We start from the raw sequence: 14,971 nt of genomic DNA on the forward strand, positions 1-14,971 counted from the left end.
CTGACCGATTAGGCGCCGCCAAGCGTCACACTGATAGCTAAAATCCAGGGAAATTTAGATTCAAGCCTGCCTTTTGTGCGTATAGAACATTTCGGGGATATTTAATTTCAGCTCATGAAACATGGGACCAACACTTTACATGTTTTATATTTTTGTTCAGTACAGTTTACCCACTTTTTTTTTTTTTACCACTACATCACTGGACCCAACCAACCGACACCGTGTACCGTGCAAAAAAAATGTGAGCATGGGGTGAATCGGCCCTGAAGAGCCGCATGAAAGGGGGAAGACACAACGCTGCATCCTGCTGGCGTCAGTTCTACGTTATGTGACATTTTCTCTGCAACAACCCCCAGAGCTTTTTTTGCCAATCGCCTCATTCACAGGTCGCCCGCGATATTCCGCTTTACCAAGCCGCGGTCCTGTCACCAGGGACGGCCTGTTCAATAGGGCGATATGGGCGACGCACTGCCAAACGGGAAAAGGAAGGGATTTTTTTTCTAATCAATTATATCACGGCAACAGTAGTTATCAGTGTTGTAATCTATACGTCTGATCTGCCACAGTGCCACACTGCCACTAAATGTCGAATCAGGCTAAAGTCGTGCTTCAAATGGCTCCACCCCCTTTTGGGGCGATTTCAGTCAGATTGAAAATCGCCCAGAACTTCTGTCATAGACTCCCATGTAAAATCTATTTTTTTCAAATTTCAGAGCCTTCAATACAATCTCAATGGGTGTCTGTGGGCTTGCACTTACGCGCTTTCGTCATACGTTACGTAACCATGAACGTAACTGAGAAAAGAGTGGATTGTTTGAAAGAAGTTCCTTTTTGTCGGCGAACAAATGAAGATAAATTGGCGACGAAACAATTAGGACCTCCCAGACCAAATTTAATAATTCAACAGGTTTCTACTAAAGGCGGAAAGTCCTACACCCGAGGATTTTCCAAAAATTGGTACGAACGAAAAAAGACATTGCCACTCACTCAACTGGATGACGAGGGATACAGGCTAGCTGTCCGCCGCCACAACGATGAGGTTAGTGTTGATAATCACAAGTTTACTGGATGTGGATATGGTGTAATAAAGGCAGTTTATTCAGAGGTAAATATATCTGGAATCGCGTTCACGGACCCGTTCGTCAAACTCTTAGGGAGCTATAAATTAAGCCCCATTACTTACCATATCAGATAAGAGAAATTGCTGCAGCTACATATATTTTACATCCTGGCCCTACATAGTTCACTATTTGCATCACTTACCAAAATATTACATGTGGTCATATATGCTTGGAAAGTGGAGATGCCATAGAACGTCAAAAAAGTAAACATTGCTGGAGACACATTGCCGTTTTGGAGAAGACATCGCGTTTGCTAGCGAAGAGATTTGTTGTGGCAAATGAACTTGGGCTGGGAATTGCCAGGAACCTCACGATAAGATATATGCATCAGCATTGCGAGTCTCATGATTCTATACGTATTGCGATTCGATACTGTGATTTTATTGCGCACCATATGTCTGTTGCAGAGGGATCAGAAAGCCATGAGAACGAGTTTTGATCAGTCATGGAAATAAAAGTGCTGAAAACAAATTGGCTCCCAATGTGAAAAGATTGAGAACAAGCTATGAAGGAACAATAATGGTGTTTTGGTGCAGGTACAGCCAACTAGCGCTAAAATATTGCGATATTGTCAATACAGTATATCGTAAAGTATCACTATGTAACTCGATTTCTTTCACCCCAATCCCTCAAATTAACGGTAAATAACTGAATTGTTTGCCCCACATTTAGCTAAGATGATTAGCTAGCCAGCTAAAATGTTTTAGTTAGTTAGCAGTCGCATCTACAATAGTTTACTGTCAATAACATGTCTCCAAAAATGACGTGGTGTCTCCAATTGTGTTGACATTTTACAATTGCAATGCGCATCCATGAGTATCCACTTTCTGTAGCTCAGCTGGTAGAGCATGGTGCTTGTAACGCCAAGGTAGTGGGTTCGATCCCCGGGACCACCCATACACAAAAATGTATGCACGCATGACTGTAAGTCGCTTTGGATAAAAGCGTCTGCTAAATGGCATATTATTATTATTATTATTATTATTATTATCTGATGAGAGCCCCGAAACATTGTGTGCAGACATTTTATGCAATAAATGAAGTAGGTTCAATCTAGTAGTTCTGATCTTCTGATTGGTCCTGATGAGTTGGGCGAGGTCCCCTGCAGGCTACTGTCACTGTTGCATTGGCTCTGAGTCGGGTTCTCTGTCTTCAAATGTTCAGCCTAAGAGAGGGGATTTTTGTGTGTGTGTGTGTGTGTGTGTGTTTAACAGTGATGATGTGTGTGTGTGTTTAACAGTGATGATGTGTGTGTGTGTGTGTGTTTGTGTGTGTGTGTGTCCTCAGAGCAAGAACTCGTGAGTTGGAAGAACTGAGAGGCCTATGGCGTGGGTGTTGTCCTTGGCCACCTGCTGACAAGGCTGACAAGATAGGACCCTTTTGTCCATTGTTATTGGATAGGAACAGAACTTATAACCAGCTCCTGACCTAAATAGATCTTAGCACAACATTTTACTCAACATATCATATTCCATATTCACTATAACAAATATATTTACTACGACATTAGCAAGAACCGCCACATCCTCAGCCGGCTAATCCAGTGTGTGAAGTTTTGCGGAGTGTTTGAGTTAGCTTTGCGAGGCAAAGATGAAACTGAGGGCTCCACCAACCCTGGTAAGCCAACACTTTTGAGATCAGTCAATAAATGCTTCTGGTATTGACTTATATGCTGCCCCTGTCTTCATGTTGTTGCTGGACATATCTTTTTTTAAATGTGTGTAGGTCACCTAAATCATCAGAAAAATTGCCCCTCCTGAGAATTTTTTCAGGAGCCGCCACTGCCTGTCACCCTTCTCCCGCCCGCAACACCAAAGCTGCCAGTTGGAAGCAGGACGCTTTTTTTCGTAGCTATTAATTAGTAGATTCCCAAATGCCATTAAGATGGAATTGTGTAGTAATGAGAATGGGAAATGTTTGTTCACCAGTTGTCACGCCCTGACTCAGGGGACTCGTATATGTTGAGTCAGGGTGTGTATATTCTTTGGTGTGTATATTCTATATGGGGTTATTCTAGTATGTGTATATCTATGTTGGCCGGGTGTGGTTCCCAATCAGAGGCAGCTGTCGCTCGTTGTCTCTGATTGGGGATCATACTTAGGCAGCCATTTGGCACTAGTGTGTTGTGGGATCTTGTTTCCGGTTAAGGTTTGTTGTAGCTACCGTAGGAGTTCACGTTTCGTTTATTGTTTTGTCGTGTGTTTATTTAGTTGAATAAACATGTACGTATATCACGCTGCGCCTTGGTCTGACCCGTCATTGAACGAACGTGACACCAGTAGGCATGTCCCAAAACTCTGCTCATCACTACTCAAATTACGAAATCATCAGTACTGACTTACCACTTATGTATGTAGTAGTAAGTAAGTAGTGAAACAATGTATTATTGAGTAGAACTTGTAAGGTGGTGATGAATACTACGTTGTTGTTTTTATGAGGTTTTGGCGATATACTGTCATCTGGTGGCGACTACAAACAATTGCATTATATGAACTATTACAAATTGATAGTCCTTGAAAATAAAAATGAGTGCTTGAAAAAGTACTTGAAAGTCCTTGAATTTGAATTGCCGCTGTCTGTACTAAGCCTGTTTCATGTTTTTGATTGAACTGCAGGCTCCCTTCCAAAGTGGGTGGTGAATAGAGTTTCTCAGTTCGTAGCACCAAAGGTAATATTATAATATTATTATGATGATCAATCTGTCTTGGAAATGTGGTATCTTGAAACCCGAGAACTAGAGAGTGTGCCTGACAAAGCAGGGGTAGCCTACAATATTGGATACCTCTGCCTCAATCTAGTGGTTTCAGGAAGTTCATGCACTTCCAAAAGATGTTATGACTGTTTTGATTCCAAAATCACTATCAAGAATACCATGAAAAGTAATACCATGGTGTTATAACTGTTCATTACACATTTATAAACTATTTATAAACTCATAATTTACAGTTTATTGCCTACTTATAAAAACCCCTTCAGAACATGGCTGCAAGTCTTATCTGAGAGGCTCTTCACTAAACACATCCATTTAGAATCTGAATATCTGTGCTCCTCCCCCCCCCCCCCCCCCCCAGGCCATGAAGAAGATCTTCAAGGCCTGTCAGAAGTACCCAGAGTGGAAGAGGAAGCACAACCCTAACCTGAAGCCCTGGATGTATCCTGAGCAGAACACCTTACCGTGTATTAACGTGGCTGACCTCGTACTGCAGAGAGCTGACTCACTGGAGAACATCGACGAGAGCAGCCTGACAGAGGAGAAACAAGCTCAACATCACAGTGACGATGAAGAGACCTAGGCTAACTCTGAGTGAAGAGACTTTGTTTGTATAGAATTGTGTGGATGTGTTTAAAATGGCACCCTATTCCCTATATAGAGTGTGCGGTCCTCTGTAGCTCAGCTGGTAGAGCACGGCGCTTGTAACGCCAGGGTAGTGGGTTCGATCCCTGGGACCACCCATACACAAAAATGTATGCACGCGTGACTGTAAGTCGCTTTGGATAAAAGCGTCTACTAAATGGCATATTATTACTTTTGAGCAGGGCCCATAAATAGTGCACTATATAGGGAATAGGGTGCAATTTCGAACACACCCTCTGTGTTGGGTTTGGTGTGTGTGTTTCCGTGTGAGTGTGAGTGTGTGTACAGTACAAACAATGTACATGCATGATTTACTATCATTTTTGATCTGCAACTTTTGTCTTGTTGCATTTAGTTGGTAATTGATCTATAACTTATTGAGTCAGAGGGGTTTAGGGGCGGCAGGTAGCTTAGTGGTTAAGAGCGTTGTGCCAGTAACCGAAAGGTCTGGTTCTAATCCCCGAGCCGACTAGGTGAAAAATCTGTCGATGTGCCCTTGAGCAAGGCACTTAACCCTAATTGCTCCTGTAAGTCGCTCTGGATAAGAGTGTCTGCTAAAATGACTAAATGTAAAAAAAAATGTTAATGTTTAACAGGGTAATTTCATATAGCAAAAATGGACAACGTATGCACGGTGCTACCCTTCAATTAAATGGTAGCTCAGTTGGTAGAGCATGGCGCTTTCAATGCCAGGGTTGTGAGTTCGTTTCCCACAGGGGGACAGTATGAAAATGTATGCACTCAATGCTAAATGACTCAAATGTAAACATAGACAATGTTTTACATTATTATCAATTCTATTTCAAAACTAATTTCAAGACAATTTTTAAATGTTTCCAAGACTCTAACATGTTTTTTCTTCATATTCATGTTTGATTTGACCAAGCTTTCATTGAAGTGTTATACAACAGCCATTGCCAATAGACAGCCGTCCTATCATGCAGCCGACCTACTACAATATATTTCCTGGTATCTAGTGCCTCCCAGTGGCAGTAATATGTCATAACATTTCCTCATCGCCCAGTGTTCGGAAGCCTTGAGCGGTTAGAACAGGGTTTCTCAAACTCGGTCCTTGGGACCCCAAGGGGTACACGTTTTGTTTTTTGCCCTAGCACTACACAGCTGATTCAATTAATCAACTAATGGGCGGCAGGTAGCTTAGTGGTTAAGAGCGTTGTGCCAGTAACCAAAAGGTCGCTGGTTCTAATCCCAGAGCCGACTAGGTGAAAAATCTGTCGGTGTGCCCTTGAGCAAGGCACTTAACCCTAATTGCTCCTGTAAGTCACTCTGGATAAGAGCGTCTGCTAAATGACGTAAATGTAATCATCATGCTTTGATAATTATCCCGAGTGGCGCAGTGGTCTAAGGCACTGCATCGCAGTGCTAGCTGTGCCACTAGAGATCCTGGTTCGAATCCAGGCTCTGTCGTAGCCGGCCGCGACCGGGAGACCCATGGGGCGGTGCACAATTGGTCCAGGGTATGGGAGGGAATGGCCGGCAGGGATGTAGCTCAGTTGGTAGAGCATGGCGTTTGCAACGCCAGGGTTGTGGGTTCGATTCCCAAGGGGGGCCAGTATGAATTTTAATTTTTTTAAAATTATGTATACACTCACTAACTGTAAGTCGCTCTGGATAAGAGCGTCTGCTAAATGACTAAAATGTAATTGTAATAATTTGAATCAGCTGTGTAGCGTTAGGGCAAGAACCAAAACGTGCACCCCCTTGGACCGAGTTTGGGAAACGCTGGGTTAGAACAATGGAATGTTGTCATTTTGGTAGGAAGTGAATTAGCATAATGCACCAAGACAAGTGTGCTATTGTACAGTGAATGGCCCACTGAGGCTCCTAATGACAGTCACAGGGGAGGAGAGATGGAGAGATGTCACCATAACAACACCTGAGGGAATACAAGCTCCTGTCCTGACCCGTAAAAGGAATCATTATAATCAGTCATAATCTGTCATAGCTTGTTATAACCTTAGGGGGTCATGAAACGTGTTTAGCTGTTAAAAGGTCATTACCTCAGTTATACTTTGGTCTTGCCTGTCCTGACTGAATATCAAAGATTTTGTATTTATTAATTAATAAAGTTATTATCAGGAATGTGGTTTCATTGAATTCTAACTGTCTTTTGGTAGGATTTACGGACATGTTTCCAAAATGGAGAGACATCAAGTTCATATAAACGCATGTTAAATAAAGAGAAGTTGTCTCCTGATTTTAAGACCTTCGCGGCTGATGTTCTTGATTCCTAATCTTAATTTCTAAGTATACAAGTTCCAATTTTGACCGCAATGTTTGTTTTTCTCCGTAGATAAGGAACGTTTATGTGTGGCTGTATCCTTTTTCAGACTTAAAAATGCAGCTGGGGCCAATCCTCAGAATCTGTATTGTCTCAGGCACTTCCTGTTTCCCCAGTGCTACTTCCTGTCCCATTTCCTGTCCGCATCGGTCAGATTGTTTTTGAGGGAAAGGAAACTCCACTGTTGTCTAGATTTCTCACACGGCACAAAATCTTTGCTTTAGAACTCACAGTTCATTGCTTTGTCTAGTATAAAATGTCTTCCATTTTGAGTGATCTTTGAGAATTAAAGCGTGTGATTTTATTGCACTGTGCACTCATAATCTCCAAAGATCATCCATTTATTATCCATAATCTGAGCTGCCTTTGATTTTTGAATAACAGTGTGTGATTCATGATACCCCATGGAACTTGAACTAATGTGAAAAATGTGTAATATATGTATGTGTGTGTCAGGCAGGGTGAAGGGGGTCAGAAAAATCCAACACCACATCTTGGTTACACCTCAACATCCACATTTTTGTAGCTATTTAAAATTCTGATCTCTCATCAGGTTGTTTGGTTCTATTGTATCAGTAGTCCTATTGAAGGCCATGTCACATGATCTATTGTATCAGTAGTCCTACTGAAGGCCACGTCACATGATCTATTGTATCAGTAGTCCTATTGAAGCCCACATTACATTACCTTTTTCCACCCATGCACCTAACCTAACTATGCACACTCGTTTTTTTGTTATTTTGTAGGCAATAGGGAATGTTTTTAAAACAAGTGTGTAGGGCCCCCAACACAGTATAATTAAATTACCTGATTGCAAGGTGTCCATTCTTTAGCATTAGGCCTATTCTGAAAGTTAAAAACAAAACTTTCTTACATTTATTGCACAAAGGCAATGTAGTGCAGTCAAAAGATTGCATGTATGTTTACGAATTACCATTATGTGCAACTTTGAAGTAGACGGATAATGTGGGGGTTTTTTTTACTGGAAAAATGTCGGCTAAACATCACCGCTACCCTCCCCTTTAATTAGGATCTCCTTGATACTTTGTGGAGTAAACTCACCATTGCAACAAAGTTGCCGACAGGGACAGTGCTTCCTCTGCTGCACAAGTCATGAGCGCTCCCCGTCACAACTGAAAAACAGAAGGATTCAAGCATTCAGATGTTCCATTGAGAGAACAACCACGCACATCGAAACACAGCAAAAGGTAATGCGCGATTATTAGAATATTTAGAGGAATAGATTCGAATGTATCAGTGATCGTCTCGAGCTCGCAGCAGTCAGTGGGCGACATCCCGCAGCATAAGATTGTGATGGAGCGCACTTATTCAATACTATAGGCCTAATAATGATTTAAATGATTAGTCTTATTTATCAATATTTTCGTTTTCACACTAACTGTGCGAATAATGACAGAATTCCATGATATTTAACTTGTAGAGTTGTGTGTAGGCCTACCGCAGAATAATCAATTAGATTATGTGTAATGATTTATTTTACAATTTAGGAGTAGCCTATTTTATGGCATCACATAGGCTTGGCATGTGAGCCTATTGTAACATATCACCCATTATACTATCACCTCTGTTTTGCTGTAGGCTATGGGTTTACAGACCCACCCCATTGTGGATTTGCTAGGGGCACATCCCACCTTCCTCATCGTCTTGAGTGGGTTTTGGGGTCTTGGAATCTGTCAGTTGTAGAGTTTCACAGCCGAAACCTGATTGAATCAAGAACAGCCTTGAAAAAGCTATTCAGTATGTTATTTGTTAGACACTGCAGAGCAGGGAGAGACATAACAAGTTTAAAAATAATCACTGGAATTTCTCATTTAAAAATACTTACCAATTTTAGATCTGTTTTTTTGGATTGTGGAGAGTGAGATTATTCATTTACATGAAATGCCATGAATGGCTGACTGTTATGTTGTTCAGTGTCAATGCCGCTTTTAGCAAGGCCCAGATGATAGTTCCTCTATAGGCCTACTGTATGAAGTGTCTTAGAGTCTTTGGTTATTAGATGTTTTGTGTGACACACAACGTTACACTGACCAGAATCATTGACCTTCAGAGGCCTCTCTATCTGTCTATAGATGGACACTACAACCATCGTTATCTGTGAGCCTCTTTTAGGTTTTTATATGTGACGCAGTATAAAGTAGCAGAGATTTGTAGCAGAGTTTCACATTGTAATTCACACTATGGATCAACACAGAACTACTGTAGCTCCAATTACATTCAGTATTCAACAAGTTTCCAACCCCAAAGATTACTGAAATCCTCCTGAGTTAACGTTAAATTCACTTTGCTTTTCTGTCCTTGTTCATAGAGTTTTTTATGGTTTGTTAAACTTTGAAATCAATTTTATTTTTTGTTTGCCGTACATTTTAAAGTGAAATATCTGAGCCAAAGCGTAATTCCGATAGCGTGGAATTGCCCTCCAGTGCTGCCATACAAATGGACATTAGAGTAGGGGGTATCAAAGTAATTCTGCCCTGGGGGTCACATTCTAATAATTAGAGGGAGAGAACAGCGGGATTTTAGAGCTTTGGACTGATTGTCATGTATCCTAATGATCAAATGACTGATTGTCATGTATCCTAATGATCAAATGACTGATTGTCATGTATCCTAATGATCAAATGACTGATTGTCATGTATCCTAATGATCAAATGACTGATTGTCATGTATCCTAATGATCAAATGACTGATTGTCATGTATCCTAATGATCAAATGACTGATTGTCATGTATCCTAATGATCAAATGACTGATTGTCATGTATCCTAATGATCAAATGACTGATTGTCATGTATCCTAATGATCAAATGACTGATTGTCATGTATCCTAATGATCAAATGACTGATTGTCATGTATCCTAATGATCAAATGACTGATTGTCATGTATCCTAATGATCAAATGACTAATTGTCATGTATCCTAATGATCAAATGACTGATACTAACTGTAGTCAGGAGTATACAGTAAGTAGTGTGGAGTACGATTGCTGTATGTGGGCTGCATCTGAAAGGGATACTTAGGCCTGTCCTAACAAAGGAAAAGATAATCTATATGTACAGATCTATGTCTCGTACTGCCATCTCAGGAAGGACACAGATTTTTAACTCTTGATTTTATTTAGCGCTTTAAAGACTTTCTGGGAGATTGTCTGTTTGTCACTGCTCTAAGTGGTATTTAGATCTAACCATGTGAATGGAAGACGCTCCTTCCACACTGTGTCTGGATGTTGTTTCTCCCAAAGAAGAGGGACGGAGTGTGCTTGACTAAAAAACACTCTCTCATTCAGAGAGAGAGCCCAAAGTGTGACTGGGCCTGTACTGGTGGCCATAGCTAGCTGAACAATGACATAATGTTGTCTCACAATAGTGCTTCACTGTTATTTATATACAGCTTACCCCCAGCCAGCCCAGCCAGCATCCTGTATGTATCCCAGAGGCCTGCCTGGGTCCTCCCTCCCTCCCTCCCTCCTCCATTTGGCAAATAGCTTTTGACTTTACCACTTGTTCGCTTCCGCTAATTGTTTGACTGGAAGAACCAGTCGAGAGTTGAAGGTGGGGACATTGCGTACCTTGGAAGATCATTTTTGAATGGGTTGTTTCCAGATTCATTTACAGGCATATTGTATCTTTCTTTCACGATGTTGTTGAGTCCCTTTCCATATAATATAACTTCCTGTTTGCCTGGGGTGATATCGTCATGTAGCCTAACGTCAGACTGTTAAGGGTGGAAGTACTGTTGTTGTTGTTTACATTCAGACCACTAGTGTGAAGAACATACCAGTGAATCAGTGACATCCTCCTCCGTCACTGTTATCTTGCCTCACCCACACTGCACTGAGACATGCTTGATTTTTCAAAGCATTACTTAGTGGTAGCGTAATGAATTGAAGTCCATAAATTAAAAATAGTTCTGCTAATCTCTCTAATGTAGGTGTTGCCAGGGACTGGATTTGTGGTCAGGACTCATGGGGTCTAGCTTTTAACATGGCTTTAGTTGCAATTAAGAACAAATGTACTCCAGTAGGTCTCACAGTCAAGATGTTTAATTTGTTCAGATGCTTTTATCTAAAGCAATTACATTTTGTATGAGCTAATGTCAGACAGAGAGACACCATCAAGCTGCGAGAAACGATTGACTCTGTACTGTAAACAGAGTCCTGAACAGGACGACTTGCAATAGAATACTAGTTGTCTACTTTGGTAACTAAAAGTAACCACATGACACTACTGTGAACAGGGAAGGGCTTACTGTCATGACCATTTCATGCAGACAGAAGGTCTCACTCAGACTCTTTTGTAGCTGCACGTTGTCTTGACGTTGTCTTGACGTTGTCTTGACGTTGTCTTGACGTTGTGAGGTCTGTAACAATGAACGAGGGAAGGACATTTACATTTGTGTGAATGATCAATGACGCAAACTGTCTGTCACTGACTGTAAAATGAGAAGCTGGGGTTCATTGCGTAATGCGTGGTGAGTTTGCACTATATTTTAAAGCCAAGCTCTGTGAGATGGGTCACCAAAAAAAAACGTAAACAATGATCATGTTAGTTTTGAATGACGTAATTTCTTGATAAAGATAATGTGAAATAAGGGGAGGCCATTTTGTTCCATTTTTCTCCCTCTCTCCCCTCCTCTTTCAGTGCAGTAGCCTGACAAACGGATGTTATGGGAACTGAAAATAATTCAGCTGTCACAGTTTACATTATCCTACCACCTCTCCTATCCCACAACACTCCGCCATCTTCAGTTTACTGTCATCCTACCACCTCTCCTAGCCCACAACACTCCACCGTCTTCAGTTTACTGTCATCCTACCACCTCTCCTATCCCACAACACTCCACCATCTTCAGTTTACTGTCATCCTACCACCTCTCCTAGCCCACAACACTCCGCCATCTTCAGTTTACTGTCATCCTACCACCTCTCCTATCCCACAACACTCCGCCATCTTCAGTTTACTGTCATCCTACCACCTCTCCTATCCCACAACACTCCGCCATCTTCAGTTTACTGTCATCCTACCACCTCTCCTATCCCACAACACTCCGCCATCTTCAGTTTACTGTCATCCTACCACCTCTCCTAGCCCACAACACTCCACCGTCTTCAGTTTACTGTCATCCTACCACCTCTCCTATCCCACAACACTCCACCGTCTTCAGTTTACTGTCATCCTACCACCTCTCCTAGCCCACAACACTCCACCGTCTTCACAATATCATGCAGACCCGAACCAAACAGTGCTGGCTCAGATATTTTAGTTTCACTCAGAACAGTTTGGTTCGGTTCACCTCAGTAGTGTGAAAAGCCCTCAACACTCGACTCTTGCCTCTCCTGTCTTCTACTGTCACAAGGCTTTGTTTATGGCCTGATCAGGCCTAACATCCAGGGACATTATTTATCTTCCTCTGCTGTGGGAGGGTGTGTGGAGGGGATAAGGGGGTGGTGGGAGTGGGGCGGAGGGGGTCAGGGTGGGAGAGGAGGGAGGGGAAGAGGGGGTCGGGGTGGGAGAGGAAGGAGGGGAAGAGGGGGTCAGGGTGGGAGAGGAGGGAGGGGAAGAGGGGGTCATGGTGGGAGAGAAGGGAGGGGAAGAGGGGGTCAGGGTGGGAGAGGAGGGAGGGGAAGAGGGGGTCAGGGAGGGAGAGGAAGGAGGGGAAGAGGGGGTCATGGTGGGAGAGAAGTGGGAGAGGAGGGAGTGGGGTCTCTTTTTTTCCCCTCCAGTGTTTAAGGGACAGCTGTATCCTGTGTTTTCTGTAGCTCTGACAGAGCCCAGATCTCTAGCCCAGATAAAGAGAATGTGGGCAGGGGAGAAGAGGAGAGAGAGAGGGAGAGATAAAGCAAAGGCCTGATTTGTTTGTTTGTTGCAGGCGAAACAGGACCTACAGTATACGCCACATGTTATTTGAAACTGCGTAGTCACTGTTAACACTCCCTATGAAAAACATCTAGTGATTGAACAAAATGCTAAATCAGGCTTTTGGAGTCACTGCTCATGGTGATCCTTCATAATCTCATTGATCACTTCAGATCTCTCCTCCTCTGTTAATCTCAGTGATCACTTCAGATCTCTCCTCTCCCGCTGAAGAAGGCCAGTCTGAGAATGTCCAGTGGTTTCATCTAATTCTACAACCCTCCCCCGGCCCATCACCCCTTTGGCCTTGCATGGAGAGGACTAGGAAGCAGTGTTAGGAAGTAACAAACTACATGTAGTTCAACTAGTAATTAAAGATTTATTTTGCAGTAGTTTGGTGGTAGTTGAACTACATTCAAATCTAGGTATTGTTTTGAGTAGTTAATTAAGTTGTTACCATGTAGTGGTGTAGTTAACTCCTGGAACTACATACTACTCTTTTAGCAAAAATACAAGAAAACATGGGTGAAGTAGGCAACAATCTCCTTTCTTTTTCAGCATCAGACCTGCTTCATTCTCACTTAAAACATAGTCTTTCTGCTTAATATGCCAAATTACACATGTTGTTAACATCTGACTCCAGAGTGATCTGTTCTTTCCAATTTGTAGTCTATGACAGTTCAGATTTAGATATGATAATTTATCATGAAGTAGTTTGGATGTAGTGAACGACTTTTCAAAGTAACTTTAGTTATGTTTCTCCAGTGTGAAGTAATTGGTAGCTTGGTAAACTATATTTTAAGACAAGCTTCCCCAACACTGGTAGGAAGTTACACAAACACTGAGGAAGACAAGACAAAACCTTTGTGTAGTGTTCTGTAGGATGTGTTTCCCCCACAAAATCCCCCATTTTGCCTTGTGTATAGGGAGGAGAACTCCATTGGCCTTGTGTATAGGGAGGAGAACTCCATTGGCCTTGTGTAGAGGGAGGAGAACTCCATTGGCCTTGTGTAGAGGGAGGAGAACTCCATTGGCCTTGTGTAGAGGGAGGAGAACTCCATTGGCCTTGTGTAGAGGGAGGAGAACTCCATTGGCCTTGTGTAGAGGGAGGAGAACTCCATTGGCCTTGTGTAGAGGGAGGAGAACTCCATTGGCCTTGTGTATAGGACAGAACTCCTTTGGCCTTGTGTAGAGGGAGGAGAACTCCATTGGCCTTGTGTATAGGGAGGAGAACACCTTTGGCCTTGTGTAGAGGGAGGAGAACTCCATTGGCCTTGTGTATAGGACAGAACTCCTTTGGCCTTGTGTAGAGGGAGGAGAACTCCATTGGCCTTGTGTATAGGGAGGAGAACTCCATTGGCCTTGTGTAGAGGGAGGAGAACTCCATTTGCCTTGTGTATAGGGAGGAGAACTCCATTGGCCTTGTGTAGAGGGAGGAGAACTCCATTGGCCTTGTGTAGAGGGAGGAGAACTCCATTGGCCTTGTGTATAGGGAGAAGAACTCCATTGGCCTTGTGTATAGGGAGGAGAACTCCATTGGCCTTGTGTATAGGGAGGAGAACTCCATTGGCCTTGTGTAGAGGGAGGAGAACTCCATTGGCCTTGTGTATAGGGAGGAGAACTCCATTGGCCTTGTGTAGAGGGAGGAGAACTCCATTGGCCTTGTGTATAGGGAGGAGAACTCCATTGGCCTTGTGTATAGGGAGGAGAACACCATTGGCCTTGTGTAGAGGGAGGAGAACACACACACAATAATTTGCTCACTTCATTGCTCATCTCTGAAAAACAACATCTCTCCCTCTATTATGACTTGCATTCAGCAACCAAAACAGAAGTGTTTTTCTGGGTGTTACGTTAGTATGTCACACATCCTTTTTGTTGGTAGTTTAATGTGGCACAGTAGTTAATTTGCATCCTTGTAATCTGGTCAAATGGACAGATAAATCTACTGTATGTTAATAATGCTGTCAGGTTTCCCACTTCAGTTCTATAACAGCTGCCATGTTGCGGTTCCATCCCAGCCAGGTGTTCATCACAATGCCTTCTGCAGTGGGAAGTGGGATGGGAGGGACAATATTCTCTCTCTCTCTCTCTCTCTCTCTCTCTCTCTCTCTCTCTCTCTCTCTCTCTCTCTCTCTCTCTCTCTCTCTCTCTCTCTCTCTCTCTCTCTCTCTCTTTCCCTCCCTCTCTCTCTCTCTTTCCCTCCCTCTCTCTCTCTCTCTCTCTTTCCCTCCCTCTCTCTTTCCCTCCCTCTCTCACTACTCTCTCACTCCCTCCCTCCCTCCCTCCCATCCTATCCTGCAGCCTCCCCCAGCCTTC

General features: G+C 42.8%; 1 protein-coding gene across 1 annotated transcript in view; it reads left to right on the forward strand.

The window, feature by feature from the left end:
* Positions 1-7,915: 7,915 nt before the first annotated feature.
* Positions 7,916-14,971, forward strand: part of LOC311116443 (arf-GAP with Rho-GAP domain, ANK repeat and PH domain-containing protein 3-like) — a 40,489-nt gene continuing 33,433 nt past the window's right edge. The window contains exon 1 of the mRNA XM_084191528.1: positions 7,916-7,986. The gene's annotated coding sequence lies outside the window, so the exon portion shown is untranslated. The remainder of the gene's footprint in view (positions 7,987-14,971) is intronic.

This window comes from Coregonus lavaretus (genome assembly GCF_964263955.1).
Source record: "Coregonus lavaretus genome assembly, contig: HAP1_SCAFFOLD_2677, whole genome shotgun sequence".
In the NCBI taxonomy this organism is placed as follows: domain Eukaryota; kingdom Metazoa; phylum Chordata; class Actinopteri; order Salmoniformes; family Salmonidae; genus Coregonus; species Coregonus lavaretus.